Source organism: Peromyscus eremicus, chromosome 10 (assembly GCF_949786415.1).
Source record: "Peromyscus eremicus chromosome 10, PerEre_H2_v1, whole genome shotgun sequence".
NCBI lineage: Eukaryota > Metazoa > Chordata > Mammalia > Rodentia > Cricetidae > Peromyscus > Peromyscus eremicus.
The window spans coordinates 90,761,064-90,783,567 of NC_081426.1; the positions used below are offsets into that span (position 1 = coordinate 90,761,064).

The 22,504-nt window shown below is 39.8% G+C and overlaps 1 protein-coding gene and 1 long non-coding RNA gene across 2 annotated transcripts in view; both read left to right on the forward strand.

Annotated features, from left to right (window-relative positions):
- Positions 1 to 22,504, forward strand: part of Arhgap24 (Rho GTPase activating protein 24) — a 338,234-nt gene that overhangs the window by 39,488 nt on the left and 276,242 nt on the right. The gene's annotated exons all lie outside the window — the stretch shown is intronic.
- Positions 640 to 1,320, forward strand: LOC131920478 (uncharacterized). Its single transcript, XR_009381655.1, has 2 exons — positions 640 to 885; positions 1,115 to 1,320. It is a non-coding gene; the product is annotated as an uncharacterized LOC131920478 (long non-coding RNA).

Genomic DNA, 22,504 nt, shown 5'->3' on the forward strand with positions numbered 1-22,504 from the left:
GAAACAAAGTAGTGTGAGATAATTTTGGAGAACCTCATACAGATGACCCATGTAAAATAAGTTACTCTCTATTTTATTATTGATAGGAGGCCCTCATGACATAGAGAGGAGTTTATAAGCTTGAAAGTTCTAACTGTCTTAAAAAGAAGAAGGAACTCCAATGTAGCTAAGAGATGATTTGGGGAGATTATAGAGGAATAGTGGTGGTAGGTTAAACCAAAGAAGTGGTGGCTTAGCTGTAATGAAGAGGCTTGAATCTTTGTGTCTGAGATAAGAATAGAGGTCACACTACACAGACATGAGTTCAGTGCAGGACTGAAAGATGGAGGTGCCTGGGGACCAGATGGCTCTGCACCCTGTATTCTTGGAAGTGGAGTATTGCAGGAAAACCAGTTATTCTACTTTGTAAAGTCTGATGTCTAGATCACTAGAGAATGATGGAGTAGGCTCTCTGAATCTGTGAAGTATCCAAATAAGGAGGTTTTCATCTTTCAAGTTGGATTTGCCTTAGGTCAACAGCATAGTACAATGGGAAAAAAAGGATGCTTGCTCATCTTTACCCCTGCAACTTTACCATGGCAACTGTGATCTGTAGAACAAGATGCCATTCTAGACTACAAGAGCTGATGATGTCAGAACTGGACTGGAACCTGGGATTTCCTGTTTTCCAGGAACCAGCAGAGATGACTGATGAGGCCTGAATGAGATGCTTTGAGCTGGGGTGACAATGACTCCTCACGGCTTGCTGAAGTGGGAGGTGGCCCCTTGCCTTGCTCTTCGTCTTCCCTGTCACATGCTTCCTTAGCTGATAAGAACTTAGATGAGAACCATGTTTATGAAGTCTGAAAAGAAGTGTAGATGAGACAACTCACTAAATAACCCATGGTCAGTAAATATGTGAAAATTTCTTTTACGAAGTTTCAGTAAACTTGACATGACTGAAGTTAACCATCATAGCCAGAAATAGAGGACCATGAATTAAGTTCTATTTGTATAGTAGAACACTAAGAAACTACTAAAATGTTCCTGTATATGAATATCTAGTAATAAATGTATTTTTAGTAAAACAAAAGCTGTATATATTCTCTGACATTCAGTTTTTAATTATATTTAGATAAATGGCTATGGACATATCCATACAGGAATAAATGAGGCTGAAAGTATTCACCCCAAAGTGTTGAGACCGTGTGAGACTGCAGCTGATTTTCATTCATTCTTTTTATGTTTTTCATGTGTTATGTAATGAACACACATTATTTTGTCAAAATAAAGTTGTTGGCATGAGAAATGATTTCAATAAAAATGTATACTTTAATCCTACCACTTGGCATAACTCTGGGCGGGGCAATGCATTGTTAGAGCCTTATTGAATACAATCTTTCTTGGAGAGGGGCCCTCAATGTGCCTTAAAACCTTAAAATGTCCATATCTGTTGGCCTAACAATTCCATAAGAGGGAATGAATTCTAAGGAAACAGGAAATGTACACATCTTTGCTTATGTAATATTTTCATAAATTTTTAAAATAAATAATTCTGGAAAATAAAATATAAACATGGGAAGAGGTAAACTATATACCTCCCATTTAAAGGACAGCTGTGCACTGACTCCATGCTGTCTTGTAAGAATGTTCAAGGAGACTTTGGGGGTCTGTCCTTCTAGCTCCACAGCCCAGATCCACTCTTAGGAGTCCCCTTTTCTTTATAAATTGCTCCTATTTCTACACACAACAACAACAGGACAGTGTTTGAGAAGACTTATTAATTGTTTTAGGGCAGGGGATATACAGCATGTCCACTAAAATCCCATTTAACATACATGTGTGGCAGAGAACAGCACACACAGCCGAGCTGACAGCTGTGTTTATTTTGAGTAATGAGATTACATGCAGGGGATTTCAGTTTCCTTCTCTGTGCTTTTCTGTGTTTTTCTAAATTTTTACAAAATCATGCACCAAGTTCAGCACCAGAAAAAAGAATATATCTCATTTTGCAAAGGTCAGAGGGGTGGAGAGGGCTGGAGGAGTGAGAAGTAATCAAAGTGTTTGTGATCTCCATGGATTCCCTCAACATTCATCTTTACTGTTTACCACAGCTGGCCCTTTCCAATTCTCCTTGGAAACCCCCTCCTCTTGCTGGAGTGCTTTCAAAGGCTTTCAGATATGTGGAAAATCGTAACTTCCACACCGTGGGATGCATTCTCAGTTACCAAGAGTCAGCTCAAGAGTGTTCATCTCCTACTAGCTATGTGACAAGCACCTTAGGAAATACTTCCCCCCTTCGGCCATTTTGCCTCATAGGCTGTTAGGATGTCTACTAGAAGTAGCATAAGATGAAAATTTCCAGGCTCGAGTTTGAGTCTGAAATCTACTGCCAGGGAGCTTGAGAACCTGAACAAGCCTGAGTCTTTATGTTGAATGATCCATTCACTCTTCATTCAGTTAACTAGTACTGAGAACAAGTTACCTGGCATTCTCTGTTACAATCCCCCAGGACACACCAGTGAAGAAACCAAAGTTACTCTTCCCGAGGCAGAAAAAGACTGTGCTATATAATATGCCATGTAACATATAACATTCCAGAGAGAAGTGAGTGTTTTGGTAAAAACTCAGACTGATGGACAGGAGGGCACAAGGTAGAGATGGCTGAATTGCCCAATCTGGCGACTGGGACAGGCAGCCATAGCCACCCCTGTTTTGCTTCCTTCACTGGACTGTTGGAAGCACACTGAAGGGGTAGGTACCTTGGTAAAGGTGAAAGGGTGCCTACAGTTCTGTGAGAAATTTGCCTTTGGTAAGAAAAGAGCTGGAGTTTGCTCTTCTCTGTTGGGGGGCATTCTCCCTCTGGATATAAACATTCTCCATAGCAAGTGGTGCTTCCAGAGCCAAGCCCCTTCATGTCCCTTTGCTTTTAGCAATGTGATTCTGCACAGAACTATAATTTGGCGAGAACAAGAGATGTAGTCAAGCGGTGTACCGGTACCAGCTCACAAAATGTCACGCCAAAATTATTTCTATAAACTTCCCCCACATCAGCAATAAACTCAGTCTGTTTTCTTGTCTTCTAGACTTTTCTCTGTGGATATTTTAATAACCACATGTATAGCAGCCACCTTGGGATGAATTTTAAATCACAGGGAAGGATAATGAAAATTTTAAGGCTGTCAACCATTAGTTTTTGCACTTCTTCGTGTGGCCCAGGTGCTGGGCACACCAGGCCAAGTTCCTTGGGGTTTAGTCCTTTGTCCTCAGGTGTTGATCGGCTTCAGTGAGACAGACATGGAAGTGCATGGGGACACTGCTGGCTTCTGGCCAACCAAAGGCTCTAAAGCTGCTGTTTGTGAAAGAGCGTCCAGTGTCTGCCTCCAGTTTGGAAAGGAAACTGCACCATGTGGCAGAGATCTGGGGGTGGGGGTGGGGTGAGGGGAGTGCAGGGCTGTAATGAGAATTTCTCAGCAATAAGAAGACTTTGTTTAAGACCCTTTGCTAGTAACATAGATTATACTTCACTGGGAAAATGAACAAGAATATCTTTTCCTGGGGTGCTTGAAAATACTAATAAGATTGAGGAGTAGAGAAAAACAAATGGAAAGGAGAGGAGGGAAGGGAAAGGCAGAAGGGGGAGGAGCAGAAGTGGCTGAGACAGCGGCTCTTATAGAACATGAAGAGGACGTGTTCTATATGGACCTTTCAGGAAGGCTGGAGACGGAGTGAGAGTCGGAGTTAGGGATGTTAGCCAGCCAGTTTGTGCTGACACTCCTTCCCGTGTGAATCCACTGAATCCCTACAGCCTCATCTCATGCCCATGCTTATTGTCTGCATTAAATGTGTAAACAGCAGGGTCACCTCTGGGATTCTAAGCTTCACATAGCCCTTTTTGTTAGACAGTGCTCACTACATGTTTTCAAATGTGAAACTATTTGTGTTGAGAGATGGACCCTGTAGCTAGCTGGTCCATCTAGGTTTAAACCCTAGGTTTCCACATGCCACATGTGACCTTCAACTTAGTATTCAACTTTTCTGTTGCTCAGCTTCCCCACACCTAAAGAAGAATAAAAGTATTATCTACCACAAAGAATTGATATGGTGATGAAAAAATATGCTAAGTGTCAGAATGTTCTGATTGGTTACATCCAAGTCCTGACATTCAGATTCTGTAGTCCCTATGTTGTGACAAGTAAGTAAGACCCACGGCTGGTCCACTGGATGCTGCTGTGGACTGAGCTCTCTTCACGGAGAAGCCAGTGGACACTGTCACCAGGACACAGTGGGCGTACTTCGGAACTGTGCTGGCAGCCTCGCCTCTTGACATCACCCTGCCCAGTCTGTTCTCTGTTTACCCCACCGTCCTAGAACAGGAGTCTGTATCTGTTCAGGACTGAGTTTCAGTCACATTCTACAAATGCTCCAAGTTTGTCATTAGCAATCATCTAAGGTGACCCTGTATTCCTTTAAAACGCCCTTACTTTATCCTGGGCATGTTTTTACTTCTTTTCCGACATGAATTATTCAGTTTTTTGAACACTCTTTGCTGGTCCTATTACCTCAGTGGAAAATGAGACCTGGCGCTTCTCCTGAATGGAGACGATGACAGATTCGCTTCTGTTGTGACTTAAATAAGAGATCTTCACCGTTTTATGGGACTCTCAATCTAAATGCTGTCAACTTGCACCTTTGCAGTAGTGTGCCTTTTAACAACTGCACAACAGTGATTGGGGCACACAACAATTTAATGCACATTGTTTATCTGTGCGAGCAGAATGCTGGCACAGACCTAGTCCAGATTAACTTAATGGGGCTCCGGTCTCGTGAGTCATTGGGCATTGGTGTGTTGAACTGGACTGAAGGGGCAGCATAGAAAACCACACTATGACTCTTGCATGATTAAAAAGGAGTGTGGGCTGTCCAGCTAAACTGATACATTTTAGGGCATTTGGGTCACTGTCACCAACAGATAGACCAGAGGCAGCAGCACTGAGCTGAGTGAGGCTGAGTAGGAAAGATGTTAGAGACTGTTCTCTGAAGGTGGTACCAGGCTTCTTAGCGTGGATGTATCTCCCTTGTGGTTCTCACTACTGTAGTGAACAGGTGTTTCTACCTTTAAAGATTTTCTGATGCCTGCAACTTCCCCAGATTTCCACTCACGTGTGCCAGGAGACTGTCCCTGTATCTGTTATTATTTTTTTTTGGCAGGGGGTGGGGGAGGGCTCTGTATAGTGATGCTTCAGTTCTAGTGGTGCTTATATTTTCTCTTGCAGAGCTTAGTTGTGTGATGGTTGAAAGCATGAATTTTGGCTTGTGTTAGTCTGGGCTACTGATATGGGTTTTGTTTTTGTTTTGTTTTTTTTTTGTGAGTGCAAGAGAAATAAAAAGGAAGGCATCAATTTATTCACCTCAAAGTTATATTCATGGAACAGAGTAAGTTCAATACTAAGGAAAATTAGAAATGAAAAATGAATCTATTTGAGGATTTGAACCTAATTTTATAGCAATGAGAAAAACATAGATTTTTATTGCTTTAATAATTAGCAAAAGTTGGGTTTTGTTGGACTTTATCTTTTTTATTAAGAATTTTTTTATTCATTTTACAAAAAGTGCAGGTACATAAGTAGTTTATTTAATCTGATGTAAATCAGGTTATAATTACATCTATAGGTACTGCCAGTATTGAGCTGGTAAATATTTGGAGGTGGACTACTGTTGGTGTACACTTATATTTCTCAATGAGATTTCTAAAATGTAGGAATACGATCTAAAATGTTTCAAAGAAAGAAAAAACCACCAAGAAGTATTGTGTGGCTGAATTAATACACATGAGCCACATTTGTCTAGTCCTGAGTAAACGTTAGTCACTGCAATTATAGTAAAGTAAATATATATAATATAATAAAATAAAGTGCAATTTTATTATAAAATTATAATAAAAGACAATAATAAAGGATGGCTATATCCCCAGCAATTATCGATAAAAGGAAAAAGAGTAGCTCTAAAATGTGTCTTTTTTTAGAGTTTTAGAAATTTTGTTTAACCTACTCCTAAAAAATGAACAGAATAAATTCTTTGAAAAAATCTTGATGTTTTTAGTTAATATTATAAATCCAGTAGCTTATTCTCTGAGCCTCCCATTAGGAAATGCCCCCACCTCCACCCCCTCACCTTGCATCTACAAACTAGACCTCCCCTTGTGGCAGTGTCTGCTTCCCAAACAGCTCGGAAACCTGAGAAAACACAGGTTATTGTTGGAGACAAGGATGATCTTTGGAGTCCAGTGCAAACACCTGATGAAAATCTGCACTGCCTGCTTGCTGCAACTTGACAGGCCAAAGCAGAAGAATGAGGGCAGCCCGCTTGCCTCCCAACCCTTGCCTGCCTGTGTGGCACACACACCTCTTCCTTCATTTAGATGTTTAAGAACAATGCCCTGTTTGACCTGTGCTTTTCTCTCAGTTTGGGGATGGTGCCAGTGGGTATGTTGTAATTCAGGACATGCACTGGCAAAGAATCCTTTAAAAATAACTGGTGCAAATAATTAGGGTTCTGCTTCTTAAGTGGATAGTCAGGTAAGGGTATGGGTGAGCTAGGTTCTCTCTCATTGTTCATTTACATTTCTAACCGATGAATAACGGGTCTGATGCTGTGTGCTGAGATACATGCTTTCTGTTTCTTTCTGTGCCATAATAGCTCTTACTTTAATTATGAAATAATTAGAAATTGAGAAAAGTAAGCTGACTTGAAGGATAACCATGTAACCATTACCTACTAATGCTTCATATACCTTTTCAAATACCATTTATGTAAAGAAATAAAATGCTAAGGTACAGGTAAAGGGCCTCATCTGCCTCTTGTGTTTCCACATCAGTATTAACTACAATCCTGGAGTTGATGCTCATAATAATTCCCATGCCTGCTTTTGCATTTTTTGCGACATACACTAATTTCAGGATTTGAAAGTTCAAACGTCATCACAGCCTTTAGCTTCTTTTGTAGTTTTATTACTCGGCAGCATATTCTAACTGATCTGTGTTGATATATTTAGAATATAGTTGATCAGTTTTATCTGCTGCGTAGTGTTCCATTGCATGATACTAGATACGATTTAACATCTTAAGTTTATTAAGTATTTTCTATCAGACATTGTGATAAGTATTTCCATGTATGTGTGGCTTGATATTTTTCCCCCATATTATGCCTTTATTTCGGGGATGTTTGCAAGAGAAATGCTGCTATTCTGCTGTTCTCTGATGCCCGAGCGCTCACTGTGTTGTAACTGTGAAATGAGCAGAGATAAGCTCCTAGGGAGGACACAGTGGTTACCAAGCCTCTCACACTGATCACAAGTCCTCCCCACAAAGGAATTAGGGAAAAGTTTGGTGTGGAAAACCCACTTTATCCGACAAAGCATGTGCTTCTTATTTATTTGTTTACTCGCTCCTTTATTTGTTTTCAGACTAGATCTCAGTAGCCCAGGCTTGCCTGCAACTCACTTTGCATACAAGCTGGTTTCAAACTTGCAGCAATCTTCCTGCCTGGGTCAGCTGGGGACTGAGATTACAGGCGTGAATCAGTGTGTTCATTTGTTTTAATGTTTTGTAAACACCGGGAGGGTAATTCCACAGAAGCATGTGGTCATTGAGAATGTTTATATTATTTATCCTAGGGAAAAATGATCATGTGTCCTGTAAAGCAGGACTGTTGGCTGGTTCTGCCCTGCTGGGCCTCATTGTGTGTCTGTGCTCTCCCCTCGACGGAGGTGCAGTTTTTCGTAGATGTCACTGGAGAGCTGCCCTTTTCATGAGCTTGCACTGGTCCTTTCCCAACCTGAGAAACCTTCATGTCTTATGTGCCTCACTGGACACTTCATCTCATTTCCAGACTGAAAACCAAAGGCAGCTGAGAGCCTCTTCACAAAGAAGGACTAGGCATTGTCTTTGCAACAGTCTCCCTGCGTCCCCAGGTCACCAGCACTGTGATCAGAGCGGCTGGTCAGCTGTTAGTGAAGCTGCTCTATATAGTGCTAAAGAAGATTTTCAATTCTAGATTTATTTAAATTTTTTGTAATAACTGACCATTGAGGGGTAGACATTAGTAGATGACATAATATTTTATTATGACTCTTATTTATCCCGTTTCTGACATTTCTTAAGTTGGAAACCTCCCAAAATCATTTCATATGATTTTACCATTGGTCATGACTTTGTGTCAATTATGAAGCCTAGAAAATGGACTTTACAGAAGATACTAAGTGAGTATTCTTATTAATTTCTATGTGTCCATTTTTTTATCAAGCTCTAGTTTTTATAAAGCTTCTTAGTATGATTTATTGAAACAGATTTCCCCAAAATCTCATAAGAATAAACTTTTATATTTACAAGCATAACCAACAAATAGAAAGAAAATAAAAAAATTTCATATATCTATGCATGTATGTTAACTATAGCTACAGATTAACTATGTGTGCCCATCTAACTGTATGCTCGACATATTTAAATGTTAAATATGCCTATATATACATTTATTTATGTATAGATTTACAGGTATATTTAAAAATATGTGTATATTTATATAGGGAAATACGTTTGGAGTACCTGTAATTCACACAGGCTTACATATAACTATATTTGGAAGCAGTTGAGTACAATCTAAGATATTAGAAGAGTAAGAAGTGAACTAACACCTTGACAGTTATATTGTCTTTGATTGGCTGTTTTCCATTAGCATTTGAATACATTACCCTTTCTCCTCTAGCCTATAGCAATCCTATTGAGAAGTCACCTGACCATCTATTTGGGGTCCTTGAGTGCAATGAGGTGCTTTCTTGCTTTCCATTTTCCTTGCTTTTGTGATCTGCCTGTGTGAAGATCTCTTTGGATTTAACACACTTGGGTCCTTCAGCTTTTGGAAGTCAGATTTAATTGTCCTTGATAGACTTGAAGCTTTCTATTTCCTTCAATAAAATCTCTGTCCCTCACCTTTGATTGTCTCCCAAGACAACCACAGCATATATATTTTCTCACTTGGTTTAACTATTTAAGTTCTGTAGAGGTCATTGTCGTCTCTCTTCCTCCTTCACTTCTTCTCCCTCCCCCTCCCTGTTGTTCCTTCTACTATATTGCTATTTCATTTTTCGTTTTTAATGGCTTGATTGGGAGGTTCTTGAGTCTCTATATTTTTCAATTCAACTACTGAATTCTTCAGCTGCAAATTTTGTTTGGTTCTTTTATGTAGTTCAGTCAGTAGGGCATGAGACTCTTAATCCCAGAGTCATGGGTTCATGCCCCATGTTGGGCACCACATGAGGTGAGAGCCCACAGAGGTGTGTGTGTGTGTGTGTGTGTGTGTGTGTGTGTGTGTGTGTGTGTGTACATACATACATATACACACACATTATATATTATATAATACATATATTTATTTATTCAGGGGTGCGATGGGGAAACAGACTCACTAATACAAAGCAAGGTGACATGCTGCAGATCCACTGCTGATCCAGCTTCCATTCACCTCAAGGCCGATGGGACCAACTGCAAGCCACTTTCCACTGCCTGACTTGGTCTCCTCACCTGAAGAGAGAGCATGATCCTCTCTCTCTCCTCTTAAGTGGTCACATATGCAGACAAGAAGCCACGCCCCAAGGCTTGTACCCCAAAGCTATTAGCAGAATGAATTCCCACAACACTTTTGTGAGGCATCTGATCCTTACTGAGTTTCTCATGTTAATCATACATTATTCTTCTGATATTATTTAGTCATGTATCTCGGTTTTCTTAGAGATCATTGGACATTTTTTGAGACTAATAATTTGAGTTATTTGTCACATAATTGGTAGTTCTTCATTTACTTAGGGCTGATTTCTGCTGTTCTGTTTGATTCTCTTGATGGTGTCATGTCTTCTTTGCTTTCACGAGCTGTGATTTTTTTTTTGTGTGTGTATGCTCTGTTGATGACGTAAGTAGTCTCAGACACTTGTTGTGGCAGGGAAAGTCATTTACCTTGCAACATGTTGAGAGATTCTGTAGCTGTCTGTTCCCAGCTTGCACCTGGAGTTCTGAACGGGTTGTAACAGGCCGGGGTCTAAGAGAGGTTTCAGGATGTTGTCTGCAGGGTCCTCCTGGAATCTCAGTCCACAAGGGCCAGCCACTGAGGAGCTGACTGCTTGATTGTTGTTTAATGATGATCCTTTAGTGTTGTGACAAAGCTTCACTCAAAATTTGTTTTCTATGATGGATACCACATAAACCCAGCATGTTGAACATATCTATAACCTCAGCACTGGGGAGATGGGAGCAAGGGATGAGAATTTCAAGGTCATCCTTAGCAGCATAGTGATTTTTAGGTGAGATTGGTCTCTACGGCACACTATCTCAAATATATATGCATACTGTATTTCATCTTTTTTGTAAATAATTAGTTCTCTTAGATGCAGCAGTTAATCAATCATAACTGCTCATAATTTTCCTTCCTAATGAATTCATGACCACAAATGACAGAAATAAACACCAAATTTCAGTGTTTGTAAATTCAGTTTTGTTTATAGCCAAGCGTGGAGTGATAGGGTAGGGTGCCTATACTCCGGAAGTGATTTAGGAATCTAGGCTTCTGTTAGGTGAGTTTTAGGCTTTGTCTACTATCTTGTCTTACTGTTACCACATAGCTCTGGTAGTAACTGTAAAGCAGTCATAGGTGATGTACACTAGACATGGCAGAGCACAAGAAGACATAATTTACGACAACAGGTGATGGGCTAATTCTGCCCATACATATAATCCTCCAGCTCCTCCTCCAAGACTTGAGAACTCTCTCCTGTGTGCTTTGAATGTTGCTGGCTCTACAAGGAAAAGGTGAGAATCAACTGTAATGTTTCTGTTAGATAGACTCCAGATCAGCACCCTTCATTTCTGTCTACATTCTGTTTGTAGAACTCAGTGATTTGACATTTTTAATTTACATCTTCATCCATGGAAAATCTAATCTTCTGTCTGGTTTCTACTATAGTTCTTCTTAAACACTTTTTGAAAAATAATTTATTTCCATTGTATGATTATTTGGGCTACCATCATCAATCAGGAAGCTTAAAACAACAGTATCAGTAGTGGGTACACTTGTTGCTTTTCTTCCTGATGTTCATGACCCACTAAAAACAGTCACTAATTTTGATGGTTAGTTTTATGACTATGAAAGACTTTATTGTGTTGTGAAGAGCCTATGTCCTTGTGTTTGTATTCTAAAGCAAATGTGCATTCCCATAATTCAGTGTCGTTCTGGCATTGGTAAGGCCCAGGAGCTAATAATGGTTTATGTATTTTTGGAGAGTTGTAAACTTAAGCACAGAAGAATGTCTAACAAAGGCTGTATGTGTCCCATAAACTCAAAATACTTGCTATTTGATTCTTAGAGATACACATTTCCAACCCCCTGATTCATTCTGCTCAAATTATACCCTCTGTTGACTTAATAACAGAGCTTCAGCATAGTGACAATCTGGCCCCCAGTTCCCTCTGTGTGGGAAAGTGTTCTGTGCATTGTAGAATGTCCAGTGGCATCTCTGGCCTCAACCTATGGTTAAGAAGAGGCTCCAATCAATTGCCTTTGGGTTTTACAGTTTTTAACTAGTTATAAAAGAAAGGAAGCTCATCTTCTCGCCACCTTCCCGTACTATACTACTGTCCTGTCCAGTTGGAAGCATATGTCAACAGGTCTCCACGTGGTCAATAGATTCATGGCCACTTCTGGTTTGCGATACTTTTCTCATGCTTTTTTACTCATTTTTATCAGGTAGAAATCATCCCTCAGTTGCTTCTTCAAGATGAACACCATTTGATTTCATTTGTGCATGTGTACTCACCTGTCTGTTGTATAGCAGTTTATATGTTTGGAAGGTTTATCGGTCACATTTACCCCCATAAACTCCTTGTCACCTTTTCCTGCTGTCTTCCAATGGTGACTGTTGTGATGAAGAAGGCTGTGGTCAGACTGATTTGGACTCTTCAAAAGTGGCTTACTCTGGCTGCCTGGCTGCCTGAAGAGGATTTTCTTCATCAACCAAATGTAGACACTCTTTGACTTGTTGGTTGAATTTTCGGTTTTCTGACTTTATAAAAACAATGCTTGCAAAAGCTTTACTTCGAAGTTTGAACTCTTCCAGGCTGACAATGTGGGCTATAATCCTCTTTTACTGTGCTAGGCATGGCAGATAGCTCAACTCTGAGCAGCATAATCACAAAGAGAAAAAAAAAATCCATGTTCAGCACTGTGTTGAAGATCCATGATGTTTTGTAAGCTAGACTAGTAAGGTGTTTTCTACCCTCAGTGGGTCATAACCTGGTAAGCCAAGGCCACCTGTATTATAACTGGAAAGTGTCACAGTGTGAAATGGTCCTGAGATGCCCTGGATCCTTCGTATCCATAGATCTAGTTTTTTCTTTATTTCAGAAGTTTTCTTTATATATATATATATATATATATATATATATATATATATATATATATATATATATATATATATATATTTGAAGGCAAGGTCTCATGCAGCCTAGGCTGGCTTTGAACTCATGGATGCCCTCCTGCCTCAGCCTTCTAAGTATCAAGATTACAAGTGTGCAGCACCATGCCTGGCTTTGAAGTCTTATTTCATATTTTGTGTTTCTTTGATTTCTATATACATCCTTTTATAACTCATTGAACTTTAAACATTTTGATTTTCCTGTGTCTCTTTTGTAGTCATCTGTGTGACCATTTTGTGTACTCTGATTTCAAAGTTTTTTGCCCCCGCCCCTTAGCTCCATCAGCTCATGGTTTATGTGTATTTGTTGTTTCTAGGCATCTGTCCTCTGACCTCTTATATGGTGCGATACACAAATACCATTAGAGGAAATATAATCCACATAGTGACAGACATGGTAGTTTCTACTATTCATAAAGTTTGACCTCCTATACAGAAAAAAATTCTTTATGGTATATACCATATGACTAGAGAACCAGAAACATGAGAGAGAAAGAGGAATATTGAGGTGGGGGTCATTTTCTTGAGCCAAGGTCTAAGCTGAATTTTGCTAGATTCTGCATTAGAACAAAGCCTAAGGTAGGATGCACATATTTATGGAGGAAATATGAAAATGTCCTCATGACCTCGCTGCACTGTAAGTCTTTTACTCCATGTGTATACAGTGGGGTTTAGGATCCAACGTTCTGCTAACAGGTGGACAGTTTAGCAGCCAGGACTGAATTAATCAATAGCAAATCAATGCCTGATAGCAGTGTCCTATAAAACACTCATTGCTCTAAGTCCCATTTGGTTTTGCAGTTGCAGCTACCTTATGTGTTTGTTTATTCACGGCAGGAAGGCATTCTGTGCAGGCTAATAAATATTTTGGACTATCAAGAGTTAAAATTAGATTCTGTTTTGCCCAGTTAGATAACAGATGTTCCAAGTTACTAATTACCCTGGGAATAGTATCATTTAGTTAGAATGTATTAAGTTCATTAAAAAATTCCTTTCAGGCATATTCCCAAAAGATGCTCAACTACACCACAAGGACATTTACTCAACTATGTTCATAGCAGCATTAGTCATAATAGCGGGAACCTGGAACCAACCTAGATTCCCTTCAACCGAAGAATGTATAAAGAAAATGTGGTACGTTTGCACAATAGAGTATTATGCAGTGGTAAAAACAATGACATCATGAAATTGGTAGGCAAATGAATGGAACTAGAAAAAAATCAACCTGAGTGAGGTAACCCAGAATCAGAAGGACAAACATGGTGTGTACTTACTCATAAGTAAATATTAGACATAAAGCAAAGGATAACCAGGCTACACTCTACAACCCCAGAGAAGCTAGGTAAAGAGGAAGACACTAAGAGCGGTACACATGGATCACCCCAGGAGGGGGAAAGGGTTAAGATCTCCTGGGTAAACTGGGAGGGGTGAGTAGAGGGGAGGAGATGGGGATGGGAACATGAGGGCTCAAGATGGCCAAGTTGGGGGAGAGGTGAGGAAGGAGAGCAAAGATAGAGATATCTTGTCAGAGTGTACTAGTAAGGGGATGGGGAGAAATCTGCAGCTAGGGAAAACCCAGGAACTCACAAGATTGTCTCCAGCTAAGACCCATAGCAGTGGTAGAGAAGGTACTTGAACTAGCCTTCCCCTGCACTCAGATCAGTGGTTACCCTAATTGTCATCACAGAACCTACATACAGTGACTGATGGAAGCAAGTGCAGAGAGCCACAGACAAGTACTTGACCAAGATCCTGGAGTTCACTTGAAGAGAGGGAGGAAGGATTACAGGAGCAAGGGGGGTCAGGATCATGATGGGTCAGAAATAACTGACCCAAGCTCGTGGGAGCTCATGGACTCTGGACTGACAGCTGGGGAGCCTGCATAGGACCAAACTAGGCCCTCTGAATGTAGGTGAAATTTGCACTGGTTTGATGTGTTTCTGTGTCCTCTGGCAATGGGACCAGGACTTATCTCAGGTACACAAACTGAATTTTTAGAGCCCATACCCTATGGTGCAATGCCCTTCTCAGCCTTGATACAGCAGGGAGTTGCTAGTTCCGGCCCCAACTTGGTATGCCAGAATGTGTTGACTACTCAAGGGAGGCCTTACCCTCTATGAGGATGGGATGGGATGGGATGGGGATAGGTGGGGTATCGGGAGATGAGAAGGGAGGGGGAACAGGGGTTTGTATGTAAAAGGAAAGAAAAAATTTTTAAATGAAAAAATTATTTTTAAAAAAGAATAAAAGCAACAAAAATTCTTTTGGTTTTGTTCTAACAAATACCGTTTTCAACTTTATATACGCAAGAGAAAAATCATGGGAATGCATTGCTGTTTGCACCTACTGGTTCCAAATCCTAGAGACGGAAGCCTGGCTTTTCAGATGTGTAGTGTGTATGAACATGCAGCATTAGCAGGCAGCCTGTGGGGAAATAGGCACTGTCCCCTCCCCAGTCCATCTGCGGGCTGGCTGTGTCTCCCTTCGCTTTTCCACTGCCTGACAGTTATTTGACTTCCTCTCTAACTGTCTTCTTCCTACTACACATCTTTGATTATCCGTCAACTTAATTACAGATTCCACACAGGGAAGGCATTTGCCTTGGGGCACTCCCAGATTGTGCTGGAGTATATAGAAAGCTACCTAGTACAAATGATTTTTGACAAATTAGCGTGTAATTCCAATTTGCTCATCAAGTATTTATTTGGTGTTTTCTTTCAGTAAGGGACTGTGATATCATGTGCTCTCAATTAGGCAATTGCTTATAACTCTGGGCACCTGCAAGGTTCTACAGTTTTAATGAAGATTGCTCCCTGCGCTGCGCTGGTCTCTCAGTTTATTTTGCCCCACATAAAGCACTTCTTGTCAAGATGTTCTTCTACTTCTAGCTGAGCTATACTAAAAACCATTTGGTATTTTACCTTTTCATTTTACCTTCCATTATCAACCAAGTTGCAGGAAATTAAAATGCAATGTTCATTAAGTCTTTAGCTTTTTTTCACCTCTTTTTTTTTTTTTTTTTTTTTGTTTTTTCGAGACAGAGTTTCTCTGTGTAGCTTTGCGCTTTTCCTGGATCTTGCTCTGTAGACCAGGCTGGCCTCGAACTCACAGAGATCCACCTGCCTCTGCCTCCCCAGTGCTGGGATTAAAACCACTGCCCGGCTTTTTCCCCTCTTCTAATTAGCAATTACAAATGAAGAGTCCAAGAGACTCCTTCGTAACAGGCACCCTTCTTGTCTATGTCTCTCAAGGTGTATTTGCTCCTCTCTATAACTAACATCAGAATGTGTTCGATTGTGGACACCTGTAATTCAACACTGTGTTTCTTTGACTTGCATCATAGATCTTTAATTCTTTTCCTGTCTATATTCAGCAGGAAACTTCCCCCTTCTAAAGCTACTGATTTTTGTTTCTATGATTCCTTCTAAATCATTTGACATTGTACTTGAATATAATTATGCAAATGGTGTTTTGCCTGTGGTGATTAGTCATCTCGTTTAACTTTAAAGGATAAGAAGCTGTCCCACAAATAAGGAGCTCCCCTTTAATTCAGTATTATATAATGCTTGTCAAGGTTTGAGTAAGAATGGCCCCCATAAGCTCATATATTTGAAAGCTTCATCTACAGTTGGTGGAACTGCTTGGGAAGGATTAGTAGGAATGGCCTTGTTGGAGGAGTTGTATCAGTAGGGGTGGGCTTTGAGGTTTTTAAAGCACATGACAGACCTAGTCTAACTCTCTCTCTCTGCCTCCTAACTGTGAATCGGGATGTAAGCTCTTAGCTACTGCTCCAATGCCATGCCTGCCTTCTTGCCTGCCTGCCTACCTGCCTGCTACCATGCTTCCTGCATGTGACCATGAACTTTCCCTCTGAAACTATAAGCAAGCTCCCAGTTAAATGCTTTCTTTATAAGTATTTTTGGTCATAATGTCTCTTCTCAGTGATTTTGCAGTAACTAATAAGACAGTGCTGGACAGAACATAAAATGCGACAGAAAAATTCAAAGATACCTTGTCTTAGTCATAATAATTAGCTTCAAGAATTTATGGACTTTAGAACTGTATATTCCATATAGTTAGTTCAATAAATTGTTCTCCCTCTAATTATCATTAAGATTTCTTACTTTTTCCATTTTTGACAGCTTGTAGGCAAGTTAAGAAAAACATTGCAATATTAAATTCTATAGAATTTCCTTGGCTCAGCATTCTCTCAATTTTAGGAACCTCAGCATTTCCAATGTGTGTCTTTTTTGTTGTTATTGTTCTTTTGGTGTTCAGATGTAAACTACAAAGTTCTAGTTTCATTTGTTAGTGGACAAGAAAGTGTCATGATTCCATATTGCTTAAATAAAAATGGCACTTGTGATGTACCCTGGTATTGGACTTGACCTCAGTGCCTAAGGTTCTACCATCCTTGATGAAGGATGTGAGATAACTTTAAAGAGTTGGCTTCTATCTGCTTTTCTATTGTTTAGAGTTAATCCAGATCAAAGAGATACTTGGAATTTTATCTTCAAAGGGAACAAGTTATAACATGAGACTATGGCAAAGGACTCAAACTGTGGTTTTGATTTCTATTCCTAGCTTACCTAAAATCTACTCTCCCTTTGCCACATCTCCCAAGGAAAGCTTCCTAGGCACTGCTCACCATGTCAGTCATCCCACATTTTATCCTGTCTATATCCTTAGTAATTGGCACCTTCAGAGTGTGGGCTCAGCCTCAGGAATTTGACCTCTCTCTCTTTGGAGTCCATCTCTCACCTCTTCCCATCTCACCAGTCATGATCTTGTAGACTCATAACTCTGGATTAGTTCCAGTTTAAGAAGAACTACTGTAGTGGTTTCGCTAAGGAAACACTTTTGTGCTGATCAGTTGGTATTTTATGTTAGAGCCAACCATCACCTTTAATGATGTTTCTTACATTCATGCACGTTACATGATACAATTTCTGCTGAGTACAATGCTAGCTGATTTAGTGGTTTAGTCAGCTCTTCTGATGAAATTTGAGAAGAGCCTTCTGCAATGTGTTATTGTTCTTTCTTAACACCTTTGGCTCCACTTGAGCAACTAGAGGAATGTGTTCTGTAGCCAACATGTGATTTCTCAAAATCCCCTGAGAAGGGAAATTCTGCAAGTGATGGATGTTCTCTTTAACCCTGAAATAAACACAACAGTTATATACTGCATGTTCATGTTCATGCTTATTTCCTTCCCTCTTTAATCTTAACTCTCCACATTCTCTCCCCTGACCCCGATGTAGCCTGTGCACATATAGGTATACATGCCTCTGTCTGGGCATGTCTGGTGCCTTTCTCACCACCCTTCAACTTTCTGTCTTGATTTCAGTCTCTCACTGAACCCAGAACTTCCTCTTGTCTAGATTAGCTGATCATGAAGGTCCAGGATTATTCTTGTCTCCAATGTAGAATGTTGCAGCATGTTGCCACTCCTGGGTTTTTACATGGATACTAAGGATCTAAATGACTCAGGTCATCATGCATGTATGAGAAGCATTTTATTCACTGAACCTTCTCCCCCAGTTCCATTCAGTGCTCATGTAACCAGTGTTACTCTGAGTATATATTTAGAAAATTCATTCAGAGTTATAGAAGCAAAGTTCCATGTCCTAAATCCCAGGCAAAGACAGGAGAAATGATATGACCCAGAGCTATTTAGACTTTGTCATTTAAATATATAATGGATTCTCACAAGACATGTACATTCAACAAAATAATTGCTAGCACACCATTTGAGTCCATGAAGAATTGATACCCTTAAGGAATTATTTTATTATTTAAAATTTTCATACAAAAACTTGTAGAAACAAGTAATATTAAATATATGTTTCTATCTGTTTTGGTAAATAATTTTCCCTCAAAGAAAGTTTGGGGGTTTTGTTTGTTTGTTTGTTTTGGGTTTTTTTTTTTTGATTCTTTAAAGAGCCTTTGCAAGCATGAAAGTTTGCTGAAGTGCTTGCAGGCCGTGCCACTCTTGAGTATCAAGACTAAGCTGAAGGGTTGATCAGACAGGAACACCATGGTGAGGGACCAGGGAAGCTGGGGTAATTTTTCAGTGCATTATTGGGAGGAGAACTGACAAATTACTAAAAATTAAATTGTCCCCTGTTACTAACCTGTCGATCAACTTGGTTTTACTGTCTCTCTGTGTCCCAATGCTTTGTCTTCTAGTCTCTAGAGATAAAAAGGGGCTGAACCTAAATCAGGCCTTTCAGGTGTGAACAAACAAATCCAGAGGCCACATCCTTACCCACCAGGACCTTACACTCCAGACCACTCTGGGTACCAACCTCACCATTCCCAGCAAGGTATCACAAAACCCCTGATGGACCCAAGGCCTCAGAGCCCACAGCTCTTCACACCACCAAACAACTCTGAGCTGGCTTACTCTGTCCTACCCTTTCTTTATGTGGAAATCTTCAGAAAGCTTTGGGCCTAATTTCCATCTCTGTTTCAATCCTACACCCTTGGCCTTTGGATGGCCTTGTTGATCCCCTGTGTGGTGCTTGTGGCATATCACCCATATCTTTCCTACTGGGATCTGTGAATGTAACAGATTATCTCTTCCAGTGACACTCATCTATTGATCTACACCTAAACAATAAGGATAACTTCATTTGGAAACATCCAGTGTTAAGACTTTAGTGTTAATATAGAAATTTATAATGTATTTTCATAACTATGCATTTGTGCAGTTCCTACTAGGTACAAGACTCTGCTATATTTCATATGATTTTTTTAAAGATCAATATATTATAATTCTTATCCTTCCGTAGAGATGTAAGTGAACCACATGCAATTATTTGTCCAAGGTGCACCTTAGGGTGTAGTTGGATAAAATAGTGTTTCCTGTAGTTTTGAACAAGTTCTTCTTAACATGACATTTGTTTTCAAGTCAACCAATATTCATTAAGAATGTCCCACTAATAAAGCCTTGTGATCAGTTTTGTGTGGTATACAAACAGAAAAAGCATTGGCTTTACCTTATAAATATTCATGACTAAGAGAGATAGACTTACATCAAACCCTGACAAGTCAGGCAATTGAATTAAGAATGTAAGGGAAAAAGTGATTAATTGTCACTGGAAGTAAAGGAATGGGGAGAGATCATATGTTAACACTAGAGCTAAATATTGGGATTTGAGACACATTTTCTAGGAGATAAAGTGTAATCCAATCAGACCTACAAGGCCTAATATTGGTGTTTGGAGAAGAAAATAATTGGATTTAATTATTACAATTGATGTTTCATGAAGTATGTTTACACTCTAATTACTGAGCTATGCTGTGAATACAGATAGGATTCCATAACAGCACAGAGCAAGCTGGGTGAGACAACTCTGCTCCTCTGCGTCTCCTCCTTTGGTGTCTTTCAGCTTAGTCTGGCTTCTGCAGGTCATGTTCTGAGACCTTCAGCTGTGGTGACATGCTGATGGCATTCATGCTGTAGTAAGGATGTAATGTTCAGACCTCAATGACCTTGGCTTGAGTCCTAACTCTACTCCTTCAGAAGGGAGTGGTATTCAATGAACAAATTATTTAAGCTCTTGCCACTTCCTTATTTTATATATAGAATTTTGGAATGTGTACTCACCTCAGAAAATAGGATTCAATGATGGGTGTAAAATTGAACTGTAATCATAATGGCCATGTGAGAGGTCAGATGAGGATGCTATCTAATAGCTAGGGACAGAGGTCTGTTCTCTAGTGCCACATTCTAAATCAAATTTGGCAGACCAACATTTCAAAAAGTGTAGGCTTCTTTATTCTTTGTGTTTTAACATCATGCATATCGATCCCATTCATTTCCTGTCCCTTCATATCCACCCTCTGCCCTTGCAACCTCCCCCCAAAATAAAATAAAATAAAATTAAAAAAAAAAAAAGAAAATCTCCTCATGGAAGCCACAGTGTGACACAGAGTAAAACCCTTTGTCCATATATCTTTACCTGCAAGTGTTCATTGCAAAGAGTCATTGGTGTGGTTCAAGGTCTCTGATTTCTGCTACACTATCACTGCTGGGCCCTCCCTGGAACTCCTCTTGGATATACTGTTGTTGCCCTGTGTTGTGGAGATCCTGCAGCTTTGTGTCTGTAGGACCCAACTCACCCACCTGCCACAGGCAGTGTGGGGGGGGGGTCATCTCTCCCCCCCCCTCACACCACCATATGGCATATGAGGGGCAGGGCCAAATCTCCCATGCTTGTGTTCTCAGGGTGGTTCCCAAACATCCCCCACTCCCTTGCCAGCAGGGTCAGTTCTGTTGTGCTACCCAGCTGAGGAACAGGGCCTGCTTTTCTGAATGCTGCCTTTGACAACCATGAATTATTTTGTCTTATTTTTTTCCATGGGGCTTATCACCATCTAATGTTCTATACACAGTGCTCATTTATTTGTGTCTGTTTCCCCAAATAGAATGTAATCTGTGTGAAGGAAGAGATTATTTCTTTGTTTGTTGTTATAACATCAATCCTTGAATGCCTGTCTTTGAATGCCTGCCATTTTTGATTGAACAGTTTCAGAAGTGCCTGTTAGTATATGTAGGACCTGACTATTTATCTACAGGTAAAAACTCCCATATGCCCGGGCATGTGGGAGGCAGCGAGGTACTTCTAATCCATCACATCTTATAAAGGTCCAGCCAAGTATTTCTCGGATGTTTTTGTCTCTGCTAACCTGAGTTTTCACTGAACATGAATCATTCTTAGGCATTCAATTGTGGTTATCAAGTGAGTTTAGTATATTACACTGTATATGGAGTACAAGAACACATTAGTTACTTAAAAAAAGCTGAGGGAGAAAGAAAATGATGTTCACAGATAAAATGAATTAAGGCACATGTTCTTGGAGAATGCAGGTGATGGGGTATTTAAGCATGTGTTCTACCTTGAGTTTTATGAAGACCTACTTAGCGTCATCCTTTTCAAACACAGATGACAGAATGGGCAAATCTGAAACAATCAAGGTCAAAGATTCAAAGTTACTGTTTGTCATCAGCCATAAGAGCCAAAAAAATACCACACAAGAGAACTATTATTTTCTTTGAGCTTTTAATATAGGAAGGCTTTCTGTCAAGATACTGGGTGATTTACATAGAAGAAAAGAAAAAAATTACTTCTCAACTTGAGAAATTCCTACTGCCTGTTACATTTTAATTGCATAAAAAGAGCTTTACTTTGATTCTGGAGCCACCCTTGTCCCTTTGCAACTTTATTATTATGCCCTCTTGACTCTCTATGGTGTCTGCTTTTCAATTATCCCGTGTGAAGCATAAAGCTTCCAGATAAATGTCCTAAAATAGAATGTGGTATTGTTTTGCATCTTTTTAAATTGCCTATTAGAAATGAACCTTCTTTGTAGGGGTTTAAAACTATGTGGCACATGTGTCTTCAGAACTTTGAGTAGAATGTGTATGCATGTTCTATTGTGGAAAGTAAAATGCCTCATATAACTAAAAATGAGTTAGCTAGTTGGCTGAAATCATGGCAAAGCACTTCTGTGTGACGGCCCATAGTTATATAGTATTTAGTGACTGTTTGCCCCGTGAATGGTCACTGTATGCTATGAGAATCGTCATCCCCTCCCTTAGTTGAAGAATGGCTTCAGTTTGGCAGCCAGACCCTTATTCTTGCTTGTCTTCTCATTTAAATCTTGGTCAGCAACTGGCTGTTGTGCTTCTAATAACCTTCCCTAGTTAATGCGTATAGTCCTGTAGGGATCTGTGTATTGATTTTATTACAAGGGGAAAAAATGTCAGAGTGTTCAGTCTTTAAATTATCATGGCTGTAAATGGCATAGCCAGAACTCAAGGCTAGGCATTCTTTTTTCATTCAGTATATCATAGTGCCCATCTTTAATGATAGTAACATTCTTCTTGACAGTTACTGTATTATAGAGTATTCTATAATCTTGGGTAAACAGTTTGTTTTAATTCACCCAGAGGGAGTTACTGACTTATTCAGCGGTTTGCCTGAAAGTCTAATGCATAGA